The sequence below is a fragment of the Pleurodeles waltl genome, chromosome 9 (genome assembly GCF_031143425.1).
Source record: "Pleurodeles waltl isolate 20211129_DDA chromosome 9, aPleWal1.hap1.20221129, whole genome shotgun sequence".
NCBI classification, from domain to species: Eukaryota; Metazoa; Chordata; class Amphibia; order Caudata; family Salamandridae; genus Pleurodeles; species Pleurodeles waltl.
In genome coordinates, this window is record NC_090448.1 from 157,852,367 (window position 1) to 157,875,045 (window position 22,679).

A 22,679-nucleotide genomic window follows, 5' to 3' on the forward strand; every position below is an offset into this window, starting at 1 on the left:
ATCACCCCTATAAGCTGTAGGTACTTGCATGGCATGGGACTGGATACAGTTTACTTCCATCAACTGAAAAGCCACAATCCATGCAAAAAATACATAAAAGATTTTGCCAAACAGAAGCCTGAGAAGGGGCTATCAGCAGCCACTCAGCCAGACAGGGCTATGAAAAGTGCCCTGCTAAAGAACGAGCACTACTACCACTGCTATTACTGTGGGAAAGACCCTCAGGACAGAAAATATCAGAAAGGGGCACCTTGAACTGCAGATGCAATAACCTACTGTAAGTCTCAGTTACCTCCACCGAGTTTCCATTATTGACACATGGAAGTAAGCATCATGTAGATCTATGGAGACAAGCCAATTCTGATCCTGAAGGGATTAAGGAACCTGAAGCAACATCAGCATCTTCAACTTGTCTATCCTCGGATATTTGATACAATTCTTGGTAATAGCAATGAGAGTAATCCCCCTGACGGTTTGAGAAAGGGAAACCATCTCTATAGCTTTCTTTAGCCAAAGAGCTGAGATCTTATCCATCAAGATGTCTGTGTTGGGAGGGGGAGGAGAAGTGAAGGGAGGTGGATGCAGGCATCATTTAGAAGGGAAAGGCAAAGCCCGGGTGAACACTATCTGAAACCTAACAATCCATAGTAAATTCCAAACACTTCTGGAAGAAGGATGTCACTCATCCGTTGGGTTAGAACTTGTGAGTACTCAGCATACTTTTGTGGGAGCAGTGGTTGAGGGAAAGAGAGCACCTACTGATAGATGACCCTTACATTTCTTCAACCTCAAAGAGCTGTTTTTGCTGCTGAGGAGACAAAGGAAACTTTCAATGACTAGCATACTGATGACTATAACCCCTAAATTGATGCTAATGATAAGTGTAGGAAGTTGGCGTTGTATATACTATCTCAAAGTGAGAGATAGTGTGCACAGAGTCCAAGGGTTCCCCTTAGAGGTTGATACTGGCAAAATTAGATAATACCAATGCTCTATTTTGTGGTAGTGTGGGTGAGCACTAGGCTTATCAGAGGATAGTGTTGAGCATTTGTTGTACACACACAGGCAATAAATGAGGAACACACACTCAAAGACTTAACTCCAGGCCAACAGGTTTTTTTATATAGAAAAATATATTTTCTTAATTTATTTTAGAACCAGAAGATTCAAGATTTTAGGTAAGTCCATAAAATGCAAGGTACTTCACACAGGTAAGTATAGAACTTTGATTTAAAACAGTAGTGCACACAGTTTTGGTTAAAATGGCAATAAGTTATTTTAAAAGTGGACACAGTGCAAAAATCAACAGTTCCTGGGGGAGATAAGTTTGGTTAGTATTTGCAGGTAAATAAAGCACTTACAGTCAGTCTCCTGGGCATAGGCAGCCCACCGTTGGGGGTTCAAGGCAACCCCAGAGTCACAGCACAAGCAACACAGGGACGGTCAGGTGCAGAGGTCAAAGGAGGGCCCAAAGCACATAGGCGCCTATGGAGAACAGGGGTGCTCCGGTTCCAGTGTGCTAGCAGGTAAGTACCTGCATCCCCGGAAGCAGACCAGGGGTTTTTTGTGAAGCACTGAGGGACACACCCACAAGCACACAAAACGCACCCTCAGCGGCACAGGGACGGCCGGGTGCAGTGTGCAAAGTAGGCCTCGGGTTTGCTATTGAAGGCAATAGAGGGACCCGGGGGTCACTCTGGCGATGCAGGCAGGCCACAGGGGGCTTCTCGGGTCAGCCACCAACTGGGCTAGGATGAGAGCCGCATGCTGGTCACTCCTGCACTGGTAGGTGGTTCCTCTCGGTCCTGGGGGCTGCGGATGCAGTGCTTGGACCAGGCAGTCGGGGTCAGGGGGAGCCTCTGGATCCACTCTGCAGGCGTCGCTGTGGGGATGCAGGGGGGTCGACTCAGGGTGTCCACGTCGTTGAAGTCGCCTGGGAGTCCTCTCTGCGGTGTTTGTTGTCCTTGACTTGAGCCGGGGGTGTCGGGTACAGAGGGTGAAGACTCACACGTCTGGTGGGAAGTGAGAATCTCTTTAAAGTTGTTTCAAAGTTGCAAAGTCGTTGCAGTTTCTGAACAGTGCCGCTGTTCTCTGGAGTTTCTTGGTCCTTCAGGTGCAGGGCAGTCCTCTGAGTCCTCAGAGGTCGCTGGTCCCATGGATGCATCGCTGTGCAGGTTCTTTGAGTCTGGAGACAGGCCGGTAGGGCTGGGGCCAAGTCAGTTGGTGTCTCAGTCGCCTCTGCGGGGCTTTCAGGTCAGCAGTCCTTCTTCTCTCTCTTCAGGTTGCAGGAATCTGATTTCCTGGGTTCAGGGTATCCACTAAATACTGAATTTAGGGGTGTGTTTAGGTCAGGGGGGCAGTAGCCAATGGCTAATGTCCTTGAGGGTGGCTACACCCTCTTTGTGACTCCTCCCTGAGGGGAGGGGGCACATCCCTAGTCCTTTTGGGGGAATCCTCCAAAATCAAGATGGAGGATTTCTAGAGGCACGGGTCACCTCAGCTCAGGGCACCTTAGGGGCTGTCCTGACTGGTAGGTGACTCCTCCTTGTTTTTCTCATTATCTCCTCCGGACTTGCTGCTAAAAGTGGGGGCTGAGTCCAGAGAGGCGGGCATCTCCACTAGCTGGGATGTCCTGGGGTGCTGTAACAACAGGCAGGAGCCTTTGAGGCTCACCGCCAGGTGTTAAAGTTCCTGCAGTGGGAGGTGAGAAGCACCTCCACCCAGTGCAGGCTTTATTCCTGGCCACAGAGTGACAAAGGCACTCATACCATGTGGCCAGAAACTCGTCTGGTTATGGCAGGCTGACAGAAACTGGTCAGCCTAGCACTAGGAGTCGGACTGGTATTCAGGGGGCATCTCTAAGATGCCCTTTGGGTGTATTTTACAATAAATTCCTCACTGGCATCAGTGTGCATTTATTGTGCTGAGAAGTTTGATACCAAACTTCCCAGATTTCAGTGTAGCCATTATGGAACTGTGGAGTTCATAATTGACAGACTCCCGGACCATATACTCTTTATGGCTACCCTTCACTTACAATGTCTAAGGTTTGGCTTAGACACTGCAGGGGCATAGTGCTCATGCAACTATGCCCTCACCTGTGGTATAGTGCACCCTGCCTTAGGGCTGTAAGCCCTGCTAGAAGGGTGACTTACCTATACCACAGGCAATGTGTTGTGGGCATGGCACTCTGAGGGGAGTGCCATGTCGGCTTAGTCTTTTTCTCCCCACCAGCACACACAAGCCGTGAGGCAGTGTCCAAGTGCTGAGTGAGGGGTCCCCAGGGTGGCATAATACATGCTGCAGCCCTTAGAGTCCTTCCCTGGCCACAGGGCACTTGGTACCAGGGGTACCATTTACAAGGGACTTATCTGTGTGCCAGGGCTGTGCCAATTGTGGGAACAAAGGTACAGTTTAGGGAAAGAACACTGGTGCTGGGGCCTGGTTAGCAGGGTCCAGGCACACTTTCAATCATAACTGGCATCAACAAAAGGCAAAAAGTTGAGGGGTAACAATGCCAAGGAAGGCATTTCCTTACAATAAGATACTGATGTTGGTGGAACTAAGGATTTGGAACAATTAGGCCAAGAGCCTCTGCTATGACTCTCATTTGTGCCCATATGTCCCCAGAAAATGCAATTGCAAGCATCCGTGTATGCCTCCTCAATATGAGGTCTAAACCAATGAATTAAAGAGGAACTTCCTCCATTTCAATACTTGGTAGCACGGACACTTTCAAAGCAGGAGTTCCATAGGCCACCCGGTCTCTAAACACTAACTGAACTCTTCAAGCAACTTCTCGCTTGCTCATGAAAGAACCTTCCTTAATGCTTGATTCTAAAGTGCTAATAAAGATGAAGCTGTGGAAGACTTCTGGATGGTTCTGTCTGACTCCCTGTCAGGTTGAACTGAGTGAAAAGACTCTTTCTTTCCATCTAGTCCCAGACACTTGCACAGCTAGACTATCTGTAGGTGGATGACTTCACAAGAATGCAAGATCTGAAACAGCTGAACATGATTTTCTTCCTGTAGTCCTTAACAAGCTGAAGAAGGCTGTTTTTTTCCTCAAACCTCTATAATCTGATCTGTATTGCCTCTTTCATGGGTAAAAACTGCTACTTTGAGATGTCGTTGACTGACCCATATACAGCTTGATAATCAAAAACTTATCAACTGACTTCTTTACCACCATCATCAAATGGGTTCTATCTGCTGAAGCTGGAGTATCAGGAGGTTGAAAGTGAGACTGTGCAGATAGTTCCCGTTTGATTCCATTCTCCAAATCCATGAATTTAGCAGAATCTCTGTAGGACTGGGGCAATAAAAAGTCCTCAATATGTTTTTTCTGTATGATGCAGACAACAAAATGCCCTCAATTCCTCAGATGTCATCTCTTCCCCCAAAACAACCCTAACAAGGCTGGTTTGAAAAATTCAAGGCAACATATACACATTCAAGCAGATGCCCCAATTAAGAAGTGAGACCAAAGTAACATGCATCATACCCAAAGTCGTCACTGGAGCAGAAGTTACCAGAGATAGAGAAGAAATTATGACAGTGACTCCGTAATAGCAACATATTATACTTTTAGACATGTGATAACTTAGAGGTTCCAAATAGTGCTTCCAGAGAGTAGTGGCCAAAGATAGCCAGAATTACATTTTTAAATTCTGGATGGTGCGTTTGATCCCAAATAACTAGAGCAAGCTTCCAGAAGCTTTGCCTTTCTTTTCCTTGATATTATTGCTCCAAGAGGGCACAAAGATTACATGACAACATGTCATGCGCTCTGCCCAGACACTGCATATGCAGAGGATGTGGATCTAGTATGGACAGAGACTTCTTGCAAGACAAATAGAGAATAAATCTGATGACTCTGGAGAAGACATTCACATATAAAAAAAGGTAAACCACAAAAACAGTTGAGCTCTGGGCTTGTGTCATTCTCATCTTGGGAAAAAGAAACTAAAGTATGCAGTGCCCAGATGGCTTATCTAGCCTATGCTGTAACAATCAGAACCTTCATGGAATAGAAGTACAAGTTAATTACATTTGGTAACGAAATATCTGGTAGAGACATACTCTAGTTGCATATACCTTACCTTAGAATTTACCCCAGATTTTTCTTCGAGCAATACCCTTGCGCATCAGTAGATGGTGTCGGTCAACTCTGTGGGCGTCGTTGGTGCCGTAGTCGCCGCGATGACGTCCGGAGTAGTACGTAGACACTGCCTCAGCAAAGTGATGTCAGTTTCTTTTACCGACTTTCCACACCAAAGCGCAGAGCCGCTAAGATCACTGAGATTGGTGTGCCAGAGCTAAGGACCTGAAGGGGGAACCCCTGTCCCTAGAAATCAGTTCGCAAGCAGGAAGGATGGGTTGGTCGGAAAGGAATCTGCAACTAGAATATGTCTCTACCAGATATTTGGTTACCAAAGATAAGTAACTTGTACATCTGATTGATACTTCTAATTGCAGATCCCTTCCCTTAGAATAGATACCCAAGCAATGCCATCTTCCGTGGTGGGCTGCGAACCAAGATCATACTAGGAAGTCCCGCAGGACAGAGCAACCAAAGTAGCCATCCCGACAGACCTGACCGTCCAGACAGTAGTGTTTAGCAAACGTGTTCAGGGACGCCCACGTAGCTGCCTGGCAGATACCCAGGACAGGAACTTTGTGTGCCAACGCAGTGGAAGCAGCAGTTGCTCTGGTAGAATGAGCACGTAAGCCCTCATGGTGTTGCTTCTTGGCCAAAGCGTAGCACATTTTGATGCAAAGAGTACCCATCGAGAAAGGGTACTTTTTGCACTGCCTTCCCTTTTTTCGCACCCACATACCTGACAAAGAGTTGATCGTCCACCTGGGAATCTTTAGTAAGATTAAGATAGAATGCCAACCCTCTTTTTGGGACCAGACGGTGGTCTCTCTCCTCCTCATGGGTAGGATGTGGGGGTGCGTAGAAAGTAGGCAGGGTGATGGACTGGCCTACATGAAAAGGCATAACCACCTTTGGAAGGAAGGAAGCCTTAGTGCGCAACACCACTTTGTCAGGGTACACAGACAAGCATGGAGGCATGGACGAAAGGGCCTGAAGATCACTCATCCTGTGAACAGAGGTGATGGCAACAAGAAAGACAGTTTTGAAGGTGAGGAAACGTAAGGGACAATTGTGCATCGTCTCAAAGGGAGTACACATTAAATAAGTAAGGACAAGATTGAGGTCCCACTGAGGCATGATAAATGGAGTGGGAGGAAATAAATGGGTGAGACCTTTCAGGAATCTACTCACAATAGGAGATTTAAAGAGTGAGGGCTGGTCAGGTAACCTAAGAAACGTCAAAATGGCAGATAAATACCCTTAAGGGTGCCCAGAGCATAGCCCTGCTGGGCCAAAGAAAGTATGAACAAAAGAACCTCGGAAAGAGGGGCAGAGAGGGGATCAACAGATTTGTTGGTGCACCATGCCACAAATTTATGCCAACGACAGGCGTATACCGTTTTGGTGGAGGGATGCCTAGCTGCCAAGATAACATCACAGACTTTGGGTGGAAGATCAAAAGTTGTCAACTGTCGTCACTCAATCTTCACGCATGAAGGCGGAGATTGGACAGGTTCGGGTGGAGAACCGTCCATTGTTGCTGCGACAGAAGATTCGCCTGAAGACGCAGTCTGAGTGGAGGATCGATGGCCATACTCAATAGCTCTGGATACCAGACTCTCCGTGCCCATTCTGAAGCCACCATGATGACTTGGGCCCGGTCGTTCCTGATCTTCTTGAGAACTCTGGGCAGAAGTGGTATAGGCAGAAAGGTGTAAAAGAGGCCGTAGTTCCACTTGGGACAAAAAGCGTCTCCGAGCGAGTGCCACCTTGGAAACTCCAACGCACAAAACAGCTGACATTGCGCGTTCTCTGCGGAGGCGAACAGATCTAACCAAGGCTCTCCCTACTGCCAAAAGAGACCTTGCACCACCTCCGGATCGAGACGTCATTCGTGATCGGCTGTGCATCGACGGCTGAGTTTGTCTGCTCTGGCTTTGAGAGAACCTGCCCGATGTTGAACCACCAGGGTAATGCCCTGATGTTCCAGCCATGTCCAGAGACGTAGGGCCTCTTGACAAAGGGTCCAGGATTCTACTCCGCCTTGTTTGTTGCAGTGCCACATGGTGGTGAACACCTGCACTACTTTCCCTTTGAGAGAGGGAAGAAATGCCTTCAACGCAAGCCTGATTGCCCGGAGCTCCAGAAGATTGATATGGAGCCTGGACTCCGCTGGAGACCAGAGGCCTCTGATCTCGACCTCTCCGATGTGGCCGTCCCAACCCAGAAGTGACGCATCTGTCACAATAGATAGATCTGGTTGGGGAAGGGAGAGGAATCTGCCGTGGACCCAATGTGGATTCGAAAGCCACCACTGCAGGTCTTTCGCAGTCCCCTCCGAGATCTAGACCATGTCCAAGAGATTCCCCCTGATGCTGCACCCACTGGAACTTCAAGTCCCACTGCAGAGCCCACATATGCCATCTGGCATGTGTCACTAGCAGGATGAAGGAGGCCCAGCAGCAACAAAGTCAGTCTTACTGAAACCCAAGACAGAGGCTAAAAAATCGGAATCATAGCCTGAATATCTTGGACTCGCTTTTCAGGAGGATAAGTCCGAAACTCCACTGTGTCCAGAAAAGCTCCAATGAAGGGGAGCGTCTGAGAGGGAGTCAGGTGCAACTTCGGCACGTTTATAGTGAACCCCAGCATGTGCAGGAGGTTCGCCGCAATCTGAAGGTGGGAGATGACTTTCTGGGGCGAGTCCGCCTTCAACAGCGTCAAGGTAGGGGAAGAATGATACCCCTAACCTGCGCAGATGAGCTGCATCCACCGCCATCACTTTCGGGAACACCCGAGGAGCGCTGGTAAGGCCGAAGGGGAGCACGGTAAACTGAAAGTGCTCGTGGCCTACCACAAATCGTAGGTAGCGTCTGTGGGCAGGCAGGATGGGGATGTGGAAATACGCGTCCTGCAAGTCCAATGCTACCATCCAGTCTCCTGGGTCTAAGGCAGACAGAATCTGAGTCGGGGTGAGCATTGTGAATTTCTCCTTCTTGAGGAAGTAGTTCAGGTCCCAAAGATCTAGGATAGGACGTAAGCCCTTGTCCTTTATCGGCACCAGAAAGTAGCGGGAATAACAACTGTGACTTACGTGGGCCACAGGGACCTTCTCTATAGCTCCCTTGGCCAAGAGAGCCGTGACTTCCTGGTTGAAAGTGCCAAATGATCCTCCAGGAGTTGGCTGAGTGATGGAGGCATGGCTGGTGGAGCAGATTCGAAATGTCGGGAGTAGCCCTTTCGAACGGTCTGCAAAACCCACCTGCCCGTAGTGATGACTTCCCAGTAGAGCAGGTGATGGCAAAACCTGCCACCAAGTGGAAGGGAATGAGGGGATAGACTAGGAGGGTTTGGAGGCTGCAGCGGGGGTAGAGGTGGAATGGGCAGACCTCTGGTTCCCTGTCCCACGCCACACGATTCCGCATCCCCAGCCACGCAGCGGCTGAACAGCATGGGTGGCACGGTGGCTGGGTAGGGGACGCAACAGTTAATGGCCCGGATAGGGGTGAAAAGTGGACTGTGGGGGGCGAGGGGCAGAGGAAAGACCAAGGGGCCGAGCCGTAGCCCGGGAATCCTTGAATCTCTCCAAGGCCGAGTCCGCTTTGTCTCCAAAGAGACGGAAGCCATCAAAGGACATGTCCATGAGGGACTGTTGGACATCCCCAGAAAAGTACGCAACCAGGCCTGGCGTCGCAAGACCACTGTCATAGCAACCGATCTGCCCAGAGAGTCGGTCATGTCAGCCCACATCGGATTGTGAACTTTGCCGCATCTCTCCCATCGTTGACTGCTTGGGAGACGATAGCACGGGCCTCCTCCGGTATCTGCGGCAGGACTTGTGCAACCATATCCCACAGAGAGTGGGAATAGCGGCCTAAAAAGGATGCGGTGTTCACAGACCACAGCGCGAATCTGGAGGAAGAAAACAACTTCTTCCCAAATTGTTCCAGCCTTTTTGATTCCCTATCCAGGGGTGCGGAGGGAATGCGCCTGAAGAAGAGGAAGCCTGGATGACAAGACTCTCAGGCGTGGGGTGTTGGGACAGGAATTTAGGGTCGTTTAGAGCGGGCCGATGGCGGCGTATGACAGTCCTATGCACAGGAAGCCCTGTGTTGGGTTTGGACCAAGTACCCAAGAGGACATCGGTGAGGGCTTCATTGAAGGGTAAAAGGGGCTCAGGTGTGGAAGCCCCTGGTTGAAGCACCTCTGTCAGGAGGTTGGACCTGACCTCTACAGTGGGAAGCTCAACGCCAAGGACCTCAGCCGCCCTACTGACCACCATGCCGTAGCCAAGGTAGGAGGAGACAGCATGCCAGGGTCTGAAAAAGTGTCCAGTCCACTGGCCTCGCCCAATTCCTGTGCTCAGTCCAAAGATGGGTCGTAAGGGTTCAGGGACCCCTCCAATCCTTCTCTAAATTCATACCTATAGTAAAAAGGGTCCGAATCCAACCTGGGGTGAATAGGCCCCATCGAAGACAAAGGCAGCGTCGGCCAACGCCGCTCTGACTCTGAGTCGTCAGGGATAAGGATCGGGTCAATGTTGATAGTGGGCACTACCGACGTCGGGAGCGTCGACAATCGACCCGGTGCCACGGAAGGTCTCAATGGTGGGGCCTGTGCGGATCCGTGAGTGGATCCGGAGGAGACCTCAGAGACCGGAGCAGAAGCCTCCAGCGCAGAACCCTAAGGCCCCTCAACCAAACCCCTTGGGCCCTAAGGCGCCGTATCGGGGTTGGTCACTCAAAGATGAGACGCATGACCTCATAGAATTCCTTAAGTTGGGTGAGGGTCGCTCCGGCTCCAGGAAACTCGGCGAATACGACGTCAACGACACCCACAGAGTCGACCAATGCCACCTACCAACGAGCAAGGGTATTGCTTGAAGAAAAATCTCCAGATCCAGTCTGATGCCTGGGGGAAATTCTAAGGTAAGGAATCTGCAACTAGAAGTCTCTATCAGATCAGGACATCAAGTAGTGCCCCATGGAGCCGGATAGTGGCTAAGAAGTTGAACATTTCTGGATCAATCTAAGAGCCTGAAGTGGGTTCTTAGACATAGATAAATGTTGGTATCTTGTAAAACGGTAATATATAGATCTACTAAATTAATGTAGCAACAATATAAACTATGACTGATGCAGTCACATGGCGAGAGAGACTGTCACAAGGGAAGGTAACTGAACGATACCCTTCTGAAGGTGTTCTTATGGGTGGCATAAGAAAACCTTTGTTGTGCTTATTCGTAAACTTCTTAAACTCCATAAGCAGTTGTTATAAAATGTTATTAACGTAGAGTAGAAGCTAGAATGTGGTTTTTATAATAATTGCAGTGTGCTAAAGCAGCTGAGATGAAATCTAAAAAAGAACAAAAAGAAATTGTTTGCAAGGTCAAACAAAAGAAAAAAAGAGGTTCGGGTCATGACAAGAATAAAAAGAATTCATCTAAACAACAGGAAAAGAAGAACCATTTAGCTTGCCATAAGAAGTGCCCACAGAAATGTGGCGAATGAGGTACTATTGGGCACTTTGTTAAAGTATGTAGGAAAAGTCAATTTAACAGAAAAATAGGTGTAGTCAAGGCTGATTCTGAATCTGATTCAGATTCTCAAACAGACAAATCTACTGAAGAGTGTTTTAATACAGAGAAAGAGTGTGTACGTGGGGTTGAGAGGCTCAAGAAAATAGACAAGTGAAACTTATCTCCAAACATTCTAGAAATTAACCAGTCTGTAATGTCAAGTTTGATGGGGTTGCAAGACTCAGGGTCACAGTATACCATTGTTGATAAAAGTGTGTGGGATGAAAAATTTGCTGGTGCCTTGAGTAATTCCTTACACCCGTAAGATGTAACTCCTGATAGCTTCAAATGGGAATCCATCCAAGTGATTTGGTTACAGGGGGTTAACTTTTGAATTAAAAAGTGGAGGACCTTTAGCAAACTGTATGTAGCATGGTCCGTTTGTTCTAGGGTGGATCTACCAGAGAGCATTAGACATCATTTAAGACCCTAACAGCCAAAAACAAGTTTTAGTCACTAAATGCAAAGATAGAAGTGGAGTTGAAATTAAGAACAAGTTTCCAGAAGTTTATTCTGGAAAAATTGGGACATTGAAGCGATATACACACAAGATAGCACTAGAACATAATGCAAGATAGTACTAAAACATGATGCGGTTCCCAAAGTGCAGAAAATTGCAGAAATGCTGTTGATTTTGAGAAAAGAAGTTGTACAGGAAATGGAGAGGTTGTTGAGGGAGAAGATAATTAAACAAGTCAACAGTGCTGAGTGGATTGCCCCAATAGTTGTTGTGAGGTGAGCTAATGGGAAAATTTACTTATCTGTGAATTTGAGAAATTTCAACAACAATATAGTTGTGGAAAGTTCCCCTTATCTAAAATAAATGAGATGCTGTCATGTACTAAGGGGATAAAGAGGTTTATGTCAATTGACTTGTCTTCAGCATATCACCAAATCGGGCTGCATGAGGACAGTAAAAATGTAACAACTTTTGTGGCACCTTCAGGGTGTCTTCAATATGTACATATAGCATTCAGACCAGCTTCGGCAGCAGTCGTATATTTCAGAAGCTAATGCATAAGGTATTTAAGGGCATTACTGGCCCTATCTTTTTCCAAGATGACATATTGATCATGGGTGAGAGCGAGGAACAACATGATGCCAGGGTGAATGTGGTACTGCAGATTTTGCAGGACAATGGTTTGACAGATGAATTCGCTAAACGTGAACCCAAAGTGAAAAGTTTGAATTACCTGAGTCACAAGGTTACATGTGGCAGCATAAAACCAAAAGAAGAACTTTTACATGCTGTCAGAGAAGGTCCCTCTCCCACTAATAAAGATAAATGAAGGTCCTTTCTAGGATTTATGCTAAGTTTGTTCACAAGTTTTCAGAGAAAACATATAGCTTGCACCAATTACTGAAAAATAAGGTGAAACAAACTGGAATCAGATTTTGAATGCAAAAAATAAAACACTTGTAAGACAAACAATTTACATAGATTTGACCACAAATTAAGGTCTATTCTAACTACGGATGCCAGTAGTAGAGGCTTTAGTGCCATGCTAAGTCAGAGAGATGATAAGGGTACTAAGTACACAGTAGCATTCGCTTCAAGAGCATTACCACCTTCCAAGGCTTGACACTCAATAATTGAAAAGGAAACACTAACAATCATGTGGTGTTTGGAACACTCTAGGAACTATGTTTGGGGGTATGAGATCAACATTAAAGTGTGACCACTGCCCTTTATCGAAAGTATTGACTCTAGAGGAATTGTTAAATACTACTCCAAGAATAGCAAGGATGTCTGTAAGATTAATGGACTATTGGTATAAACTGCATTTTCTTCCTAGTGTTAAACATCAGGTGGCCGATTGCGTGAGCAGGCTCCCATTACCATTAGAAGAAATGTTTAAAGGAAATAATGAGAAAGAAAACATTGAATGGGCATGTGATAAGAAAATGTATGCCATTATCAGGCAAGAATGGAAGAAGGCTTGTGAGGATGATTTAACTTTGGTGAATGTAAGGAAATTTGTGGTAGATGTATAGCCGGAAAATAAATCTTTGAAGGGGGAACGCACGTGTTTTCCTGGGAAGTACATAATGAAATCACTGTGATGAATGGAAATGTTTTGATAGGTGTAAGAGTTGTTCCGCCCAAGGTTTGAGGAATTCCATTGTCAAATTCAGCAATGAAGGACACTTAGGAATAATTAAAAGTAAAAAGAAAGTCAAAGGTAGTTATTGGTGAAGGTGGAAAGAATTGTCAGAGAATGTGAATTGTGTGAAGAAGCTGACAAGTCACAAGTGTTCTTGAAACCACCTCTACATCCTTTGTCCAGACATGGCATGGGAAACTATCGGAGTTGACATTATGGGTCCAATATTTGATGAAGATGGTGAAACTTGGTATGTATTATTAGCCATAGACTACTTTACTGACTGGCCAGAAGTCAATTTTGTGCACCGTGCAACCACTGAATCAGTTATGTCATTCTTGGATGAAATCTTTCAGAGAGAGGGACTCCCTGAAAGAGGTGTGAGAGATAAATGAGTATGGTTCAAGAGTAAGGCTATGGAAGATTTTCTACTGTGCAATGGGATTAAACACATATTTAGTTCTCTCCATCATCCTAGCCACAATGGAGAAGTTGAGAGGTTTAATAGAGTTATTAAGGAATCGTTACAAATGGCAAGGAGTAGGAAGTTGAGTTGGAAGGTGAGCATCAAGAGAACTGTGTGGATGTATCATACAACTCAGACAGTTAATGGGCTCACCCCTTTACCAATATGAGGGAAAGAGTTCTCTACATGAAGAATAATCAAGGGTGGTTAGTGATCCGTAGGTGGTTGCATTAGTCTCCATTTGAGGTAAAAGAAAACATTTCGAAGGCTCAAGAAAATTACAAGAAGTACCATAATATTAAAAAGGGAGTTAGATAATGTCAGGTTAAAGAAGGAGATATGGTAAGAGTGAAGTTGCCCTTTAGGGTTAACCAAGGTGATTCTAAGTTTTCTAAACCATACAAGGTTGAATACATTTTCACTAATTCAGCAAGGTTAAGTAGTGGTAAAATTTGGCATATGAGTTGTTTTGCGGAAAGTAAGAAAGGAAGTAATAAGGGAGAAATCAACAAGGATGAGCATCACTGGATGGATGAGTTGTGGATGACTGATAGAGGAGTTGAATGTAGTAGTAAACAAACTGAGGTTTGTTAGCATGGTGATGCTGACAATCCTGATGATGAGTTATGTGAAAATGAGAATTATACTACGAAGGAAGCAGTACATCCTGAGGATGATGCTTGTGGTGATGTGGTAAAAGGTAAAACTCAGAATGCTCAGTTGAATAGCAGGTCTGGAAGAGGAGTCAGGCAACTTGCATACTGGGAGGATTACAGCACTTGATTTTTAACTGAATACTTGCAATACTGAATTTCTTGAAATTTACTGCAATATTTTTTTTTTTTTTTTTTATTTTGATTATTGGTTATCTCAAGTATTATATGTATGGAAAAGTTATGTATCTGTAGATATAGTTCTGCATTGTAGGAATCTTCATTGAAGTCATAAACCTTGAATAATTCTGTGTTGGCCTGCGTGGACCCCGGAACACCTTCTTCAATAAATATATTTTAAAAATCCAAGAAAATATGTTCATAGTGCCAATCACTGGAAGTCATTTTCCCATATAAATGTAGTGTAGACTGTCAAATATGTACTTTTCTGGAGAGTGCTGGCAGAGAACAGCAGTTTGTATGTACCATTTTTGGTTGCTTGCAACACATTGTCATAGAAAAGGCTGTCCAATACTAGACACAGCATCAGAAGGAAAAGACAGCCTATAGGCTAACACTGGGAAGCTTAGAAAAAAAGGGCCCTAGAGAGACACCTCTGTAGGAAAATGGCTCCTTGTTGCAGTTACCCCCCCACAAACACACACACTCTTTTTGCCTGATATTGATGCTGAATTGACTAAGAGTGTTCTGTGAACCAGTGTTCTTTCACTAAAAATTTACCATTGTTTCCACAACTGGCACATCCCTGCCACACAGATAAGTCCCTTGTAAAAGGTACCAGTGGTACCAAGGGCCCTGTGACCAGGGAAGGTCCCTAAGGGCTGCAGCATGTGTCGTGCCACTCTAAGGGACCCATAACCTAACACATGCACACTGCCATTTCAGCTTGTGTGTGTTGGTGGGGAGAAAAAGGCAAAGTCAACATGGCATCCCCTCAGGATGCCATGCACACAAAATACTGCTTGTGGCATAGGTAAGTCACCCCTCTAGCAGGCCTTAAAGCCCTAAGGCAGGGTTCACTATACCACAGGTGAGGGCATAGCTGCAGGAGCAATATGCCCCTACAGTGTCTAAGTCCATTCTTAGACATTGTAAGTACAGTGAGATTAAGTATATGGTCTGGGAGTTTGTCAAAACGAACTCCACAGTTCCATAATGGCTACACTGAATACTGGGAAGTTTGGTATCAAACGTCTCGGAATAATAAAACTACACTGATGCCAGTGTTGGATATATTAAAAATGCACACAGAGAGCATCTTAGAGAGGCCCCCTGTATATTCCCCATCCTTCAGTGCAGGACTGACTGGTCTGTGCCAGCCTGACACTGAGAGACGAGTTTCTGACCCCCTGGGGTGAGAGCCTTTGTGCTCTCTGGGGCCAGAAACAAAGCCTACACTGGGTGGAGGTGCTTCATACCTCCCCCCTGCAGGAACTGTAACACCAAGCAGTGAGCCTCAAAGGCTCAGGCTTTGTGTTACAATGCCCCAGGGCACTCCAGCTAGTGGAGATGCCTGCCCCCCAACCACAGCCCTCACTTTTGGTGGCAAGTCCGGGGAGATAATGAGAAAAAGAAGGAGGATTCACCCTCTCAGCCAGGTCCACCCCTAAAGTGACCAGAGCTGAAGTGACCCCCTCCTTGGATAATCCTCCATCTTGTTTTGGAGGATTTAGCCCAATAGGGGTAGGGATGTGCTCCCCTCCCAAAGGGAGGGAGTACAAGGAGGGTGTAGCCACCCTCAAGGACAGTAGCCATTGGCTACTGCCCTGTTACCCTAACACATCCCTAAATTCAGTATTTATGGGCGACCCTGAACCCAGGATTTCAGATTCCTGACGACCTAACAAGAAGGACAGCTGACCTGAATGACCGCGCAGAGAAGAAGGAAGATAAGAACTGCTTTGGCCCCAGTCCTACTGGCCTGTCTCCTGATTCAAAGAACCTGCAACAGCGAAGCATCCTGTGGGCCCAGCGACCTCTGCCAACTCAGAGGACTGCCCTGCAACTCCAAAGGACCAAGAAACTCCCATGGACAGCGGCTCTGTCTAAAGCAAAAAGAAGAAACCATCTTTAAAGAGACCCTCACCTCACTACAGAAGCGTGAGTCCCTACCACTCTGCACCCAATGCCCCTGGCCCGTGTCCAGAGAAACCAACACCGCAGAGAAGACCCCCAGGCGACTCCGACGAAGTGCCCACTCTGAGTCGACCTCTCTGTACCCCCACGACGACCACTGCAGAGGGAATCCATAGGACCCCACTGACTGCGACTGCCCAGTAACAAAGAAACCCGACGCCTGGAAGAAGCACTGCACCCGCAGCCCCCAGGCCCATGAAGAACCAACCACCAGTGCAGAAGTGACCAGCAGGCGGCCCTCACCCTTGCCTAGTTGGTGGCTGGCCCGGGAAGCCCCCCCTGTGCCCTGCCTGCATCATCAGAGTGACCCCTGTGTCCCTCCATTGATCTCTTTACAAAATCGCCTTTTTTCCCACTGCACCCGGCCGCCCCTGTGCTGCTCAGGGTGTATTTTGTGTGCCTGCTTGGAAAGGCCCAACCATCCCCCAGTGCTTTACAAAACCCTCCTGGCCTGCTCCCAGAGGACGCAGGTACTTACCTGCTAGCAGACTGGAACCGGAGCACCCCCTGTCTCCATAGGCGCCTATGTTATTTGGGCACCTCTTTGACCTCTGCACCTGACCTGCCCTGTGTTGCTGGTGCTGGGTGTTTGGGGTTGACTTGAACCCCCAATGGTGGGCTGCCTATGCCCCAGAGACTGAACTTGTAAGCAATTTACTTACCTCAAAAACTAACCTGTACTTACCTCCCCCAGGAACTACTGAATTTTGCAGTGTCCATTTTTAAAATAGCTTATTGTCATTTTATGCCAAACTGTGTACACTACTGTTTTAATTCAAAGTTCTATCTTTACCTATGCAAAGTACCTTATAATTAATGTACTTACCTGCAATTTGAATTTTGTGGTTCTAAAATAAATTAAGAAAATAATATTTTTCTATATAAAAACCTATTGGCCTGGAGTTAAGTCATTGAGTGAGTGTTCTCATTTATTGACTGTGTCTGTAAAAAAAAAGCTTAACACTACCCTCTGATAAGCCTAACTGCTCGACCACACTACCACAAATAGAGCATTAGTATTATCTATTATTGCCTCTGTCAAGTTCTTGAGGAACCCTGGACTCTGTGCACACTTTCTCAAATTTTGAGATAGTATATACAGAGCCAGCTTCCTACAACCTCCCACAATGCACCGCAGTGGCAGTTAGCCTGAGATGTCTGTTCTTTTTTACGTGATGCGGAGAATACAAAACACCTTGACATCCGTAGAAGAGGGAGGGTGTTTATGACTTCAATGAAGATTCTGACAATGCAGAACTATGTCTACAGTTATGTAACTTTTCCTTCTGCATCGTACGATCTTCATTGATAGTCATAAACCTTGAAAACGGTAGCAAGCTAGAAGAAAAACTCTCAACAGCAGCTGTCAAGCTGTAACGATCTGTGAAGATTTACAATGAAAAAATTCATTCATTTTTTATGATTTTCTTAGTGTTTCCTAGCCAAACCTAGATTCAGTCTGTGCATCAGTGTCTGGACAATAGTGTCCTTTGAACGTGTGTAGAGCCCTCCAAGTGGCTGCCTTACAAATGTCTAGAATTGGAACTTGCCAAATCCAAGCTGTGGTTGCAGTCTTACTCCTTGTAGAATGGGACTTAGGTTGGCCTGGCAAGGGCTTGTGTGCAACCTGGTAACATAAAGAAGTGCAAGAGAAAATCCTTCTAGCTGAGGATTGCTCAGAGGTTGCTAAACCTTGCTGTAAAGAACCATAGTTGATAAGCAAGTGAGTAGATTTCCTATAGATTTGGATTTATCTAAATAGCATTGTAGCACTCTTCTAACATCAAGAGAATGTAATGTTCTCTCCGCTGGGGAAGTGGGATTTGGAAAAACAAAGTTGGTATTGGCTGATATGAAACTCTTGATACCACTTTATGTAGAAACAAAGGGTGTGCATATAGAACATCTTTATCGTGGTGAAAAACTGTGAAAGGTTCTAGCGAGGCAAGAGCCCATAACCCACTAACTCTACAAGGAGAGGTAATTGCTATTAAAACGCTTTTCCATGACAAGTGTTGCATTCTTTGTTTTATGGATAGGTGTGAAAGGGGGCCATCAATTTTGATAATATCAAGTTCATTTCCCAAGCCAGAGAAGGTCTGCCTGGAGAGAAGACCTTCTTCAGTCCTTCAAGAAAGTCTTTAACTACTGAAATCTTTAAAAAAGATTGTTGAGCTGGTGACTTCCGATATGCAGTGATAGCTGCTAAATGTACACTGATAGAGGACTGGGGAGATGTAGTAAGTAAGGGAGAATTTCATTTTCTTGCACTGTAATAGGGTCCTAGTTCTGAGCATGACACCCATGCAGAAACGCTTCCACTTAAAATCATAGCAGGCCCTTTTGGAAGGACGCTTTATCTCTTTAAAATGTTCATGCAATCTTCTGGAAGGTTCAAATGTCCATACTGGGTGATTTCAGGAGCCATGTTGCCACATTCAATACTGGATCGTTGGGTGCAGAATCTTGCCAAGGAGTCTGGTGAGGAGATCCGGTCTGAATGGCAGACTCTTGTGGTGGGCTATTGATAAGTGAAGGAGATCTGGATACCACCATTGTCTCGACCAATCCGGAGCAATCAGGATCATTGTGGTGTGCGACCATATGAGTTTCTGAATTACTCTCAGAATGAGTGGGATTGGAGGAAAAGCATACACAAATGCAGTTGACTAGTCTATCAAAAGGGCACTGGCTAGAGATAGCACCTGTAGAGCCATGTCATTTATTGTTGTGGGCGGTGGCAAACAAATCTAAGTTTGGGGTGCGCCATTCTTCAAAGATGTCATCGACTACTTCATTGTGGAGAACCAATTAGTGTATTTCCTCGTGGAAACGACTGAGAAAATATGGCTGTATGTTTTGAGGTCCTGGTATATGGAAAGCTGTGATGGAAAGGCCTCTTGCTAGATCCCAGTTCCACATTGTTTGAACTTGAAGAGACAATTGTCGTGAACTTGCACCACCTTGTTTGTTTATCTAATTATGTACTGGTGTTGTCTGTTTGAATCATGATGTAATTTGAAGTGAGAGACAGTAAGAAGACATTTAGAGCTAGATGTACAGCTTTCAGTTCCAGTAAATTGATGTGATAGGATTGTTTTTTTCGAGACCAAGGGCCTTGAACGGTATGATGCCTCATCCTGCTAGTAATGGGTCCAATGTGGTGATTTGTGATGGTGTTACTTTCATAAAGGGAACTCCTGTAAGAAGATTCTGAGGGATGGTCCACCAGGAGAGAGTATGCTGTGCATTTTCTGTAAGGAAAATCTGATCTTTTCAGTGGCCTGTGTTTCTAGACACATTTAGAGAGGTCTTATATAAAGTCGAGGGTTTGGGACTATGGAAACGCAGGATGCAACTGACCCTAGAAGAGATGCTACCTTGCAAACTATTGGCTTTTTCTGCAGCAGAAGGTGTGCACACTTTCTTTGGATTGATAACACTCTCTCCTCTGAAGGAAACACTTTTTATTTTTGGGTGTCTAAAGTTGCTCCTAGGAATGAGATATGCTGTATTGGCGCAGTGATTGATTTTCTAAATGGATTTGTAGTCCCAGATTTGCCAGAAGAGATGTTGTGGTTGCATAGTCCTTCTTTGCCTTGGCTACCGAGTCTATTCTTATTAGCCAGTTGTCAAGATATGGATATCCGAAAATACCTTGTTTCCCTTGATGTGCTGCTACCACTGACATGCGTTTGGAAAAGATGCAAGGAGTTGATTTTAGGCTGAAAGGAATTACGACCTACTCATAGTGGCACGTTCCTACAACAAATCTCAGGAACTGTCTGTGATGGTGGATGATTGGAATGTGAAAGTACACATTTTGGAGGTCCACTGCACAAAGCCAATCATTTTTTCCTGATGTGGGGGAAGATGAGGTGCAGTGACAGCATTCTGAATTTGTATTTCTTTATACATTTATTGAGGATCCTGAGAACCAGAATCAGTCGAAATTGATTGGTCTGATTTTTCTTTTGGACAATAAAGTATCTGGAGTAAACTCTATGGGGTCTCTGATGTCATGGAACTTCTTCTATTGCTTTTTTCTGCAAGAGAATTGATGTTTCCTGTTTGAAATGGGTTGTCGTGACTTGCTGTGGAGGGACGGATGGTGGAGTAGTTGTGAAGCAGACAGCATATTCGTTGTAAATCATGTATAAAGCCCATTTGTCCGTTGGTATTCTTTTCCACTCTTCCAAGAAATGTGTCACCACTCCCCCACACCACCCTCACCCTAGGAGTGGGAAACTGTGGAGTGGGGTGTACTTTTCATTGCTTTGCATGCAAAGAGTTTTTCTTGTGGACTGTGAGGGTTTTTGTGGAGAAGACCGTTGTCTCGGATAGCAGCCTTGATTTATCTTGTGTTGATGTAAATACTGGTAAGTCCACCTAGGGGTTTGAACCCTATGATAGTTGTAATTCCTGTCTTCAGGCTTGTATTGTTGCTTAAAGGTCTTTTCCTGCTCTTCCAAGCCAACTGCCTTTAGTGTTTCTGCTTCAGTTTTCATACAAAGCATTTCTTCTTCCGTTTGTTGCCCCAACAGAGACAAACCAGAAAAAGGTAAGTTCTCAATCTTTACTTGCGAGTCTGGGTTTAAAGATGAAAGTCTTAGCCATGATGTAGCCATGATGTACGCTGGAGAGAGATGCCATGAGAGAAAGTAGTTTCTGAAAGCTCTACTGAGTCCACAGCAGCACTGATTGATTATATATTTGCACACCCTCATTAGTCATTTCAATGTAATCTTGTTGCCTGTGAGACTGTAGCTCTTCCATGAAGGATTTCATGCCTTCCAAAATCTCATGATGGTATCTGCCCAAGATTGCTGCAGAATTGGCATTGTGTAATTGTGTGGACACTGTGCCACATCTTCTTCTCAATAATATCCATTCTTTTGCTTCCTTGATACAGTGATGCTGTTGATTCTGGAGCTGAAGCATGTTTTCTTCCCACCACAGTTACGATGATAGGGTCGGGTTTAGGATCAGATTTAGGAAATTCCAGATCCTGTTGTGGCAGTTTGTATATTTTCAACAGCCTGAGTGTTGCAGATTTGACTACTGCTGGGGTCAAGATTTTTCTATTGGATAATGTTCCTGAGACCTGGAAGCATAGGTAAAAAAGGTCTCTGAGTCGCACTAGTCTGAAGTCTCCAGGATAATAGACACTGTATGTTATGGAGGGTCAACTGGTATATTACGTTGAAAGCTCCTCTCACTAAAGCATCTTGGAATGTGATGATATCATCCACAGGCGAAACTCAACTTGGGGGCTTAGCTGGTGATGTCGGCATGTAAGAGAAGATGGAAGTTTCATCCAGAGATCTCGATCTCCTGGAGGGAGACAAGGATCTTGTGGGAGACTGTTTATTCAGAGAAGGAGCCTTCAACTTGTGTCTTGGTGACATAGATGTTGCTCTAGATAACAGTCTCACTGGTGACAAATGTAATGGTGGTAAAGGCACTTGCACAGGTTCAGTGAATGGAATAATGGGTCAGATTGGTGTGAGACCTGTATCTTGTTCAGGAGAAAGAGGCTCCGACCGCTGTGATGATCCTGACCAATTTGATTAAGGAGAAATCTCCATGTGTGTGATTCTCTATATCGAAAGTGGAATCACCAACATCGTAGATGTCTTCTTCAACGCTGATTGGTGGAATTTTGACGGAAAACAGTGAGACCTTGATTCCGAGTGATGTGTGTTTGACTTTGATTGGTGGGATATGATTCTGATGTCGATAGTGATCTCGACAGCTGTGCTGTGACAGTTCTTGGAACCAAACCTCTTGACAGAAACATCAATGTCTTTGATGTCGGTGAATGGAGTCAATGGAAGTGATGACAGTGCCAAGAGGGAAACTTTTTGACCTCAGACCTATTCTTGGGGAAGTAAGTATCTGTTTTTCTCTGTTTTTCTGACGAGTGGTGTGAAGCATTCTTTTTCTTTTCTTTTTCTCTTGGTCTGCTTTCATTCCTCCACCCAGCCATGCAGCCTGATGCCTTCCCTGTTCTTCAGTGTTTTTTTGGACATTTTGGATGTTCAGGAAATAAACATACTGCACATACCTTGTGGGCATCAGAAGAGGCTTTCGTTCTGCTACAAGAAGGACATTTTATGAAGAGAGCAGACATTCTGAGAGAAACTCTCTTCAGAATTTCTGAAAAAATTGCTGCACTTGAGCATACCAGCCTTAAAATGTCAAATGAAAAGCTTTAAAAAGCACTGGGAAGACTTTTTCCAGAAATCTGGTTGGAGAAAGTACCAGAGGCGTTCTGAGATCCTACCTCAAGGAGCCAGAAAAAAGTACTGAAATGTTCAGGCTAACTGCCACTGCAGTGCATTCTGGAATGGGGTCTCTCTAGGGTCCTTAAAGGTAAAGATCCTTTTTTTCTAAGCTTCCTAGTGTGAGTCCTTTCCTTCCTGTGTAGTATCTAGTATTAAACAGCCTTTTCTACAACAATGTGTTGCAAGTGTCCAAAAAAGGCCCTTGTAGTATATAAAAGCTGCTATTCCACTCTAGTACGCTTCAGGAAAATACATCTCTGGCAGGCTACACTGCATTGATATAGGAAAATGACTTCCAGTGATGGACACTATGCAGATATTTTTCTGGATTC

At 45.4% G+C, this 22,679-nt stretch overlaps 1 protein-coding gene across 1 annotated transcript in view; it reads right to left on the minus strand.

The window, feature by feature from the left end:
* DNAH12 (dynein axonemal heavy chain 12) overlaps positions 1-22,679 on the minus strand; it is a 937,015-nt gene that overhangs the window by 655,875 nt on the left and 258,461 nt on the right. The gene's annotated exons all lie outside the window — the stretch shown is intronic.